Consider the following 11,701-nt stretch of genomic DNA (forward strand, 5'->3'; position numbering starts at 1 on the left):
AGATTTTAGCAAGGCTGACACCTTCTGCTCTCTGGGGATGTGACGCAGCCACCTTTGAATGTAAGAGGCTTGAACAGAGAACTGCAAGGACGGGCTGAGGAGAGAGCCGTTTGCCTGGGAGGCAAAAATAACTCATTGTTTACAGCAGAAGCCGAAGCAGCTTCTCCACTGGTGGGTGGCGTTCCCGGGGCTCCTCTTGGAGGCACATCTGGGGGGTTGCGGCAGGGTGCTCGGGCTGTGGCATCCTCTCACGCTGGCACCTGACTCCCTGGCAAGATGTTTCAGCCTTTCGAGGGCCCTCCCTTCTCCAGGGAGACAGGGCGGCTCTGTGTGGGAGGGGAGGGGAGAGGAGGGCCTCTGAGGCGGGCCACTCACTTGGCCTTGGAAATGTCACCCTCCATATTCCCTGGGCTGACGTTTACGGGGCCGTGGGCATTCCCAGGGGGCAGGAGCAGGAGGAACTGGGGCTTTGTGGCCGGTGCTTATCCCGATTCCCAGCTGATCTTCCCCTGCTGGTTGCCAGGTGTCGCGGGCCGTGTCCACTAATAACGGAGATATCAGCTGGAATCCCAGGCTCTGGGACCCTCCACCCTCAGGCCAGCCTGCTGGCGGTTCCTGGGGCCTGGCCCTGCCCACCCCTCGCCCAGGCCCAGCTCTGCAGACACCCAGACCTCACTGGGGCTCAGGGCTGGCCCAGGCCACCCCTGTCTTCTTGTCCCTGGGCCACTCTGCTCGGCCCGTTTCTGTGTCCCTAACTGGAAGTGCAGCACTGGACACTCTAGGGAAGCTCGCACAGGTTCTAGAAAGCTGAGACCCTTGCAAAGAGCAGTGTGTGTCTTCCTCTCAACTCCTGATCTGTTCTGGACCTGTCGAGAGGGGAAGAGAGAACGTGCAGGGAGCTTGCGAGCTCACGAAGCCGCGGTTCCCGGGAGCCGGGCCGGCCAGCGCGGGAGGTCAGGTTCCCCAAGACCAGTCCATGGCCTGGGTGCTCGAGGTCTGGGTCAGCTGCTGCCTCCGAGTGGGCGTGGCCGTGGGTTTCTGACCTGATCCCGCCCCCCTCCCCGGCCAGGCCCCGGGCGCTGGCTCTGCCTGGTGAGTCTGGGAAGCACCCACGTCTGGATTCTGCAGCAGCATCTTTGACAGCTCTGGAAGCCCAGGGGAGCCCCAGTAAGAGTTTGAGGATCCAGGCAGCCCTGGGGCCCGGCCCATGGCGTGGCAGGCACCTTGCGCTTCCCCTGTGCTGGGAGTGGGCCGAGCCTTGTGCAGGCCCTGTGGTCTCGTCACCAGGGACAGTGCTCTGCAGGCATCGTCCCCCTGACCAGATTTGAGACTCAGTCACATATCCCAGTGGTCTGAGAAGCTGGGGGACCAGCCCTTGCCCTTCCCCGCTGCCCCCTGGTGTCCCAGCAGGGGTCACATACACCTGCCACCAGGAACCCAGTGACAGGGATCCTGGGCCCCAGGATGGGCCAGGTGTGCTCCTGGTGACCTGTTACCTGGGAGGAAGTGAGAGTGGCCTGCTGAACCTGCTCTGCAGCCACTATAAATAGCCTCGGTTTCCAAGGGCAGCAGAGAGTGTTCATGCTCTGGGAGGCAGACGCTTCCGGATGTGCGCTAGAGGGCTGGCTCTGGTGCTTCCAAGGGACACACGTGGCCCCGCCGGGGTGTCTTGGGAAGGGGGCGGGAGGAAGAAGAACCACTTTTCTTTATTCACACCCACTATGTGCCTTGGCACTGGGCCAGAGAGGCACCTGCACGTGGTCACCCTGGGAAACATGAGCCCTGTGGTGTCACATCTGAGCCCCTGGTGGGCACGCCACTAAGAAAACACTGCCAATCTTCACGCAAGGTGCTGTGAGCGCACAGCCCGCTCCTGCCCGTCCAGCAGGCCGGGGGAAGCGTGCGGGGGGCCATGGTCCTGCGTCCCTGCCTGGCAGGCGAGAACTGGCATCCTGGGGAAAGGGGCCCACATGACAGAGGGGGCAGGGCTGGGCTTCTGGCCCAGGAGTGTCCTGGACACCGTCTGCAGAGGCTGGACATCCACAGCCCCTCTGTGCCCATGCTCAGAAGGGACCCATGTCCTCTCCTCAGGCTCCTGTGCTCACCGCCTGCCCCCCTCCCAGGGGGACTGAGCTACCCGGGCGGGGGCTCCAGCCCTAGGTCTTGGGTTACCTAGGTGCCCCAGGGGGCAACTCTGGGAGAGGCCCAGGGCGGGGCCTTGTCCCATCAGCTTCCTGGGCTGTGTGACCCCACCCCAGCCGCCCCAGCCTCCTGTTCTCCAGGCTCACCGCCCCCTGTGTACCCTTCCGGACTGTAGCATCCAGGGTTCTGGGGGCAGCGGGGGAGGCCAGCAGATGCCTGTTTGTTGTGACCTTGCCCCTGCCTGCTTGGAGCCCCTGCACAGTGGGGCTGCTCCTGAGCAAAGCAGCCCCCCATTCTCCAGTGCATCCTGGAGGGGGTTCCTGGGCCTCAGCCACTAGGGGTGTCTGCTCCCTGCGCCAGCCACCACCCAGTTCCCAGCATTCCACCCTGCTCCCCAGCACAGGCTGTTGTGGACGTGGGGCTGAGAACGGGACCAGAGAGAGCCTGTAAGGAGCTCTGGAGGAGGACGGGCCAGAGCCCAGCTTGTGTTCAGTGGCTCTGGTGTTGGGTCCTCTGCTGGCTGTACTAGGTGCTCACCGAAGGGTGCAGAACGGGCAGAAGCCTGGTGATGATGGTTCCTCAGCTTGTGCTCACACAGTCACTCAGCAAACGTCTGCCGAGTGCTCACAGGTGTGGGATGCGGGGTGCTGGGGGAACCAGGCAGGGGAGATGCCCACCTGACACCAGAGTAGAGCCCAGGGCGATGAGGCATCAGGGAACCCCTGGGCTTTCTTGGCTGTCCTGCTGCCTCAGGTCCACTTAAGGGAACCCCCAGCAATCCCCTTGGACCAGAGCTGCGTCTTTAGAAACATGGGGCACCTGTGTTCATTGAGCTGCTGCCAAAATGGCCTTAGGCAGAGCCCCAAAGGCCCCACCCACCAATGGCCACCTTGAGGTCCTGCCAGGGAGACCTGGGAGCTGCTCACTGCTGCTTTCTGGCCCCAGAAACTGTCCCAAGGCCCCGGAGAACCCTGAGTAGGTCATTCCAGACGAGAATGGGGTTGTGCGAGGCTGCGGTGAGGGAGCGGCACTGACCCCCCACTGCCCAGCCCTGTTCCAGCTCTGGCCTGGGGTTTCCGGCTCAGGAACACGCCACCTCTCAGCACTTCTTGGAAGTTGTCTCCCTGTCTCCTCCAAGTCCCTGACAACATGACTCGTGCAACAATCTGTCTGTGCCTTATGAAAGCGTCTGTGCACTTTTGATCCTTTTGTAAAGCAACTTTTAACAGTGGACGGGGGCCCAGCAGACATGACAGGGTCCAGAAACCTGGGTTTGGTCACCGAGACCCGTTTATGTAGTCTTTGATATCGGAGGGAGAGCGCCTCCACCCGCCCACTCCCCAACCTGTGTACAGACCTTTTTAAGCGTCTCTGTCTCTTTCTGATTCAATACTGTGACCTCTCCATACGGTCTACACTTTGGGGAACTGAAATAAAGTTTTAAAACTTGGGGGAGTGGGTTGGGAAGGGTTTGCACTGGTCTTTGTGTTTTTGTGTGTTGTGTGTTCTGATTTTTGTGTGTTTTTATGTTTTATATTAACATAATTTTCTTGTTTGAAAAACAAATACAACTTTGGCTTAAGAAAAAAAGAAGGGTCTTCAGAACTCAATTCTAAAAACTGCGCTCACATGTGGTGTTGCGGGGGGGACCCAGATCACCACCAGCCTTAAACTGTGCAGCCTTTAACCCCTTTGCCAAGTAAATCACTTGTGCTGCAAGGAAATAAGTCTAATCGGGGATAAGTTCTATGTGTAAAGATGTTCATTGCAGCATTATTTATAACGTAGAAAACTAAGAAACTCATGTTCAACAAAGCATGGCAAATCCCCACCCCTCCTGAAACTCTTGGTCACAGTGACAGAAAGCCAACAGCAAGGATAAAGGTGATAACAGACATAACTTAAAAATCTAGCAGCGGATCCCACTTCAGGTGCAGGTGGATCAAGCATTTGAAATGCTGTCTCGGGACCAGCTCTCTGCCCTCTGCTCTGGCCCCATTCCCACAGGTTCCCAAGATGGTGGCCTGCAGGCCTAGCCCACATCCTGCCATTGATCATTGCTCCAGAGACCAATGGGGATCACAGGTCCCTTCCTGAACCAATTCCTGATGCCAGGGATATAGGCATCAGGACGTTCACTCACCCACATCCAATAGCTGTCCCAGTCCCAGTTCTGAGACCTGAAAGGGGACAGTCCTTCTCCAGGGAAAGCTGGAGCCACACAGGGTACCCCCCAGCAGGTGACCACAGCCGGCACGTGCTCAAGAAGACGGAGGAAAACACAGCCACCAGGCAGCATTGCCTAGCTCGGGTGGCCTGAGCGCGACCTGAGTGGCACTCCACCTGCTGTGCCCCAGTTCCTCACCTGCAGGGGAACCCTGGCCTCACGGTTGGCGTGAGCCTTGTTGGGCGGGGCACCAGCCAGCTGGGGTCTGCCTTGGGCTTGTGTGCACGTCCACATGGGGAATCGGAAGGCAAGCTGCACAGGAGGTCTGATCTCACCGCCGTGGAAACCAGCAGCAGCCCCAGACCTGACTGCTTTAGAAAGCCCAGCCGAAAAGCAGCCAGGTGTCCCCAGGGCTGCGCCTGAGGGTGGCAGGTGAGTGACGTCCCTGTGCTTTGCAAATGACTTTTCCACTTGTTCCTGGCGGGGAGGGGGGGGTCTCCCACTCCACAAAAAGTACAGGGAAGAGCCCGGGGCTGGAGTCCGTCAGCTTTCCCAGGCCCCGTGGCCTGGGAGTTCAGATCCAAATTTAGCCTGGCGGAGGGAGATAAGGGCCCTGCTCAGGGACATCGTGGGGCAGGCGGGGCTGACCAGCTTGGCCCTGCCTGGAGCAAGCTGGGCTTGGGGGCGGGCTTTGCGTGGAGGCTCATGGCCGTATCAGGAGTGGGGAGGGAGGGAGAAGGTGAATGAGCCCCCGGCCTGTCCTCCTGGCCTGCTAGGAGAGCCCAGCCTGGTGACAGCGAATGTTAGGAACAGTGCACAAGGGAAAGGAGCCGGGACCCCACACTCTGGGGGTGCTCAGGGATCAGGGTCCTCCAAGGTGGAACTGGGCCTGGGCCGGGGGCTGCTCTAGGGCAAAGCCCAGTCGCAGGGGAAAAGCTTGCCCTCCCCCACAAGACCTCCACTAGGGCGGGGTCTGTCTCGAAGCCAGGCTCCTTTCTCCCATCCTAGGTGTTCTTCCCTCCTGTCACCTGCTTCTTAATTAGGCCAAGGGACATGCGTAATGGATGACATTTAATAATCAGGGCTTTTTTTAAATAAAGAAAAAAAAATGGCCATATTAATCTAGGCCTTATGATTGATAAACAACTGAAACGACTCAAGAAAAGCCCAACTTAAGGAGGGAAAAAAAGAGGGGGCAGAATTTACTCACACACCCTGGATGCTTCAGGAATGGCTGCATCCAGGTGTTCACATGAGGTCATCATGCATCTGCCTGGTCTCTCAGTTCTGCTTTCCTCTAGGTTGACATGGCTCTTAGGCAGGCTCTCCCTTTGTGGTGACTCAGATGGCCCCAGTGACTCTGAACTTACACCATGCCAGCTTTACAACCCTTTAAAAAAAAGTGTTTTAGTCAACTTCGGTGTCATGTGACCAAATACTTGACAAGAACTGCTTAGAGGAGGAAAAGTCTATTGGGGGCTTACAAAACAGAGGTCCTGGTGCAGGTGGCCAGTCCCACTGCCCTGGGCCCCCGCATAAGGCTGCCGTCATGGTGGAAGGGCCCAGTGGAGGGGGGGTGCTTAGCTCATGGTGGGGCCTGGCAGGGGGGGGCAGGGAAGATCCCCCTTCCAAGGAATGACCCCAGTGGCCCTCCTCCAGCCTCGCCCCACCTGCCTACAGTGACCACTGGTCAGTCCATGCAAGCTGGGCTGGACTGAACCCAGGCGTGTCACCTCTGAACATTGCTGTGGTGACAGGGACTTCAGGGAACAACTCGCACCCCAACCAGAACAAGGTCCCGGGAAAGTCCCCGGGCTGTCTTTCCTTTGACCTCCTGGATCCAAAACCCAGTCCCTGCACCAGTCTCTTTGACCTGCCCACACGGGTAGGAGTGGCCCTTGCCCTCAGGAGCCACACCGTCTAGAAGGGAAGGCTGACCCCAAAACAGACGAGGGGGACCAGAGCAGGGGGCTGCTGGGACACATCCACTCCGGGCAGCAGCTCTGGCTCTTCAGTGGGGGACTCCGCAGCCATCTCTCTCCTGGCCGGAGGTGCTCCCCACGGCCCAGCTGGCCACCTGACCTGGCCTGCTTCTCCCCCAGTGTCGGGCGCACAGAGTCAGCGCATTGGTCCTCGCGCCCCGGCCTCCGGGAAGTTGGCTGTGGGACTTCCCGCTGCCTGGTCAGGGTCCCGCAGGACCAGCTCTCCTCCACAGGACAAGGGGCAGGTGGCCCTACTGCCCATGAAGGACAGCACCTCCTGCCCGCTCCGTGCCTCTGTGAGGCACGTCCCACTGTCACTGCCGTTTGTGGGCAAGGCAGGGACTTGGACAAATCAGCCGCTTCGTCCCACTCTGTGGGGCCTCCCGGACACCGAAGAGACCGTCTGTCTGTCATCGTCGCCCAGGGTCCAGACCCATGGTCCCCAGGGTGAATGGGCCGGGGATGTTCACAACTGTGATCTCACTGACCCCATGTCACCCCCCAGTGGGTGTCGCCGTCCTACGTCACAGGTGAGGGAAGGGGACGGGAGGGCAGCAGCCGACCCACCACTCTGCTGGTGAGCTGAGGGCTGGGGTCGGGCTCCTCTGAGCACAGCGTCCAGGGGAGGGCAGGGAGGGGAACCAAAGAAGGCAGAAGGCAGTCGGGGCAGAGCCAGCATCCAGAAGGGCCCAGAAGAGCCATCGCTGGGCCCTGGCCTTGGCGACAGCCCGTCCAGCTACCACCCCTGGAAGCCGGCTTTGGCTCCTGCACAGAGACATGGAAAACCAGATGTCCCCGGCATCTGCTGTGGGAACAGAAGCTGGCCTTGGCCGGGGCATGCCCAGGGAGAAGCCTCCAGAAGCCTGTGGGAGACTGGTCACCACCAGGTGCCTGGGGGCCTCAGCTCAGCCCCCCCCACCCCCCAGGCCCACCCAGGTGTAAAACCTGCTCCCCAGACTCCGGATCCAGACGCCCCCTGCCCTCCCAGCCACCTGGAAAGACCTGGGGACGGGAGGGATGGGGCGTCAGGTGCCCAGGTCACGTGGCCCAGCAAGCATGCTCAGCCTCCCCAGGACCCCCAGAGCGCCTGGCACCAACCCTGTGCCTGGGCCCCTGGGGCTGTGTGGCCACAGGGAGGACCCGCTCTGATCCTCACTGCCTGGCCTGTCAGGGGTCCTGTAAGACCACCCCCTCCCCAGGCCGCATTGCCCTCTCAGCAGGAGAAGCTGCCTCCAAAGTCCCGCACCAAGTCTACGCAGTTGATGAGACTTCTCCCCAGCTGAGACGGACAACCCAGGCCCAAGCCGCCTCTGCTGAGTGACCCCGGACGACTTGTTTGCTTTCTCTGAACCTCAGTTTCTGCATCTGTGAGGGAAGAGGAGTGTCAGTCCCTTGTGGATTTCATAGAGATGATCCCCGTCATTACACTGCTGTTATTCAGTAGGAGCTGAGCACAGCAGTCTCTCCTTACCCTCAGCTTCACTTTCTGTGATTTATTTTAGTTATCCATGGTCAACACTGATCTGAATATGAAGTGGAAAATTCCAGAAATAAATAATTCCTAAGTTTTAAACTGCACGTCTGCCCCAGCCTGATAAAATCTCACAATGTCCTGGTCCAGCCCACTTGGAATGTGGATCAGACTTTGCCCAGTGTATCCACACTGTATATGTAACCTGCCTGGAAGTCACTTAGTAGCCATCTCAATTATCTGATCAACTGTCACAGCATCACAGGGCTTGTGTTCAGGGGGCCCTTGTTTGATTTAACAGTGGCCCCAAATTGCAAGATTAGTGATGGCATGGGGCACAAGCCACGGAGGGCCAGGTTAACCCTGGTGCCTGTGGCAACACCACAGGTCAATTAGGAAAAGACAAAACATATGAGTCCAGTGCTATCCTCGCTCAGAGGGTTGTGGAACACATCCCCACAGGGAAAGGGGACTTTTGAGGTGGCAGTTATTGCTTTCACCATGATTTTGGCCCTGAAACTCCACCTCCCCCCCTCCTCTCCTTCTCCCACCCCATCCCTCCCAGCTCAGCCAGGGGCTGCCCCTGTCCTCCCAGAGCCCCCAGTGCCTCCCTTATCTGAGCCCTGAGGGCATCTGTCCTGCCTCAGGACTGCCCCATGACATCCCCAGCAGCAGGACCTACCAAATGGCGGGTCTAGAGAGCCTCCTGCCCCCGCCCGTGCCCCCCACTACACCCCCAGGTGGCATTCCTGTGTCAGTGTGCCGCTGTCCACAGAGCCCACGGAAGCGTCATCACAGGGCAGGGCCTGCCCTGGCCCCTTGTTTGTTTGGCCCTGGGCCCGGGGGGCCGCCTGACCCCCACTCCAGAGGGACAGCCTCGCTCCCTCCACGCCACAGCCGCCTGCATTCCAGGAGTGGCGTGGGAAGGGCCAGGTCTCCCAGCCCACAGGGCGCCACTGCAGCCTGCTGTCCCCAGGAACCCCGCCCCACTGCGGAGGGATGGAGACAGGCCCAGGGGACAGCAGGACAGGACCCCCAGGAACCCCCAGGGGATGCCTCAGACCCCACCTGTGTCTGTTGACACCTCTCTTCCCCTGGTGTCACCTCCCCTCCACAGGAGGGTCCTCTCCACAATGCTGCGGACCCCAGTCTCTCTCTGCCTGTCTCTGATGGGGGGTCCCCAGGCTGTCGGCGTCCGACTCCGGCCCTCCTCCCAGCCTGCCCTTGCTGCCCTTCTGCACTGGGGGGCACTAGCAGGGGTCCTGGAACTAAGGGAGCCTTCCAGGGGCTACACGGAGATGGGCTTGCAGCCTGGACAGCTGCTGGCCAGCCGAGTAGCCAGGCCTGGGTAGCTGCCCAGGCCATGAAGCTCAAGGGCAGAATCTTGGGGGAGCATGGACAGTGGTTCCAGGGGACAACCAGTTCCTCCAAGGGGCTCCCAGGACTGCTGATTGGCAGCTACTGACGGGCTTCCTCCCCAGCAGGGCTGAGTAACTGGGCGGGGGGCAAGGACCCCACTCTGCAGCCATGGAGCAGGGAGGCTGGACTCCTGCAGGTCAGGGAGGAGGCTGTCTAGACCCTCTGCAGGCGGAGGAGGTTTGCCGAGTTTTTTCCTAGAAGGTGGAGCATCATCGCCCTCTAGTGGCCATGGTGGAAAGTGACCAACGATGGGACCCAGCCAGCACCAGGTCCAGGGTGCAGTGCACACAGTGCATCCTTCAGATGCCACCAGACAATCTGGGAAGCCGGGTGCTGCATGTGGCCCTGTGAAGTGAGTGAGCTCGAGGGAAATGTGGGTCACCTGTGTTGGGGACTGTCTGGGCTGGCTGGGGCCCAAGTGGGTGACCCTTTCCCGGCCCCTGCAGCGCTGGGCAGGGGCACACTAAGGTGCAGCCTGCCCCTAAGTTGGGTCCTTGCCTCTGCTGCTGACCTCAGTGGTTCTGTTGAACCCACACATCTGACCCGGTGTCAGGCACATCAGGAAGAAGCCCAGAGGGGAAATATGACTGAAAAAGGATAAACCCTCAAATGCAGGTAGAAGTGGCACCCTGCTGCCAAACAGCACCTCTGGCCTTCAAAACAGAGAGTGCCTCCCGATACCTGAGGCATCCGTGACTCAGCTGGCTTGGGACACCCGCCCCGGTGTAGGACAAGCTCTGCAGCCGCGGTGGAGGGTGCTCCCTGCTGGCGTGTGGCTGGAGGACAGGGCCCCTGCACACGTGGCCTGGTGTGGCCAGGGTCGCACCCTCCCAGCCCCAGCTCCGAGCTCTTCCTTCCCTCCTTAGCAACCTGGGATGAAGTCCCTCTGGACTGACGTCAGCCTGAGGGGAACACAGAGGACGGATTGCCCATGCTGTTCCATCAAGCAAACATTGAACTCATAAACGACAAAATAACGAAGAAACGTGGGGCTAAGGGCGTAAAGAATGACTACCTAGGGCTGGGGATGTGGCTCAAGCAGTAGCACGTTCGCCTGGCATGCGTGCGGCCCAGGTTCGATCCTCAGCACCACATACAAACAAAGATGTTGTGTCCGCCGAGAACTAAAAAATAAATATTAAAAAGTTCTCTCTAAAAAAAAAAAAAAAAAGAATGGCTACCTAGCATGCTCCAGGCCCTGGTCTGATCCCTAGCACCTTGGAAAACACACTAAGAAATGAATAAATATACTCATAAAAATCCATGAATAGTGAATCATAGGGGGAAAAGCTGAAGGAATAGATCCAAATGTTGACAAAGATGGTCTCGATGGAGGATTGTGGAAGTGAATTAAGAGTGGTCTTAGAGGGCTCAGGGGTGGAGCACCTTGCTAAGTGTGTACAAGCCCTTGGTATCTATCCCTAGTGGCAGGGTGGAGGGGGGGGGCTGGCTCAATGAACTGGCAAATTCCCAATCTTCACAATTCAGCCTCTGCCTTCAAGAACATCTTGAAGGGGTGAGGAAGAAGGGCTTGAAAGAGAGATGGAGCAGCACATACAAAGGCCCTGAGGTAGTGTCCTCCAGCTTGGCTGACCCATCAGACCAATACCAAAGAAGTCTAAGAAGGGGCTAATTCGGAGAGGATGTTGAAATTCACCTTAAATATGAATATTTCTTTTAAGTAGTTCCTTTTAACTTCCCTTCCTCTTACCTGTACAGTCGAAAACACTTCAGCCCTGATCCACCTGCTAAGCCTCTCCCCACAACCGTGGCTTGCCTTCTTAAAATGTGAAACTGACCAGCTAATGCTGAGAATTTAGGTCAAATTAAACCACAAGGGAGAGTCTCCGAGGGCCATTCATCATCCCCAACTTGTCCGAGGTTGTGAATAAGAGGCAGGCTCTGTGAGCTCCCTGACCCCAGCAGCCAGAGGCCTCGCCTTGGATTCTCAAGCAAACAACAGCCAACCTGAGCGCTCTCACCGACTGCTCTGGCTACAGGGAAGACCCCACCTCTGCTGGAGAGAACAACCCACCCCGACTTCATGGGTGAAAAGAGGACAGGGTGCAAGGGACCTTCCCCTACCCTGCAGAACAGCATGCCTTGGACATGTTGCTTGGTGGTCACAGCATCCTGGAGAGTCAAGGTCAAGGCCAGACTCCAGCACAGGACCCTTAAACTCTGTAGCTTCATCCTTCAGTTCCCCCAGCTCCCTCCTCTCCTCTTAGTCCTCCTTGATTCCCACCCCCGCCCATCACCTCACGCCGCGTCTCCTCACGCCATGTCTCCTCACGCCCCCCGCCCCTCACCTCTTGCTCCTCTCTGCCCCGCCCCGCCCCCCGCCCCGCCCCCGCCCCGCCCCCGCCCCGCCCCTGCCCCGCCCCCTGCCCCGCCCCCTCTGCCCCGCCCCCTCTGCCCCGCCCCTCTGCCCCGCCCCTCTGCCCCGCCCCTCTGCCCCGCCCCTCTGCCCCGCCCCCTCTGCCCCGCCCCCTCTGCCCCGCCCCCTCTGCCCCGCCTCCT

The sequence above is a fragment of the Marmota monax genome, unplaced genomic scaffold (assembly GCF_021218885.2).
Source record: "Marmota monax isolate L192 unplaced genomic scaffold, Marmota_monax_Labrador192_F-V1.1 WCK01_AAM20220418_F8-fsc00084, whole genome shotgun sequence".
NCBI classification, from domain to species: Eukaryota; Metazoa; Chordata; class Mammalia; order Rodentia; family Sciuridae; genus Marmota; species Marmota monax.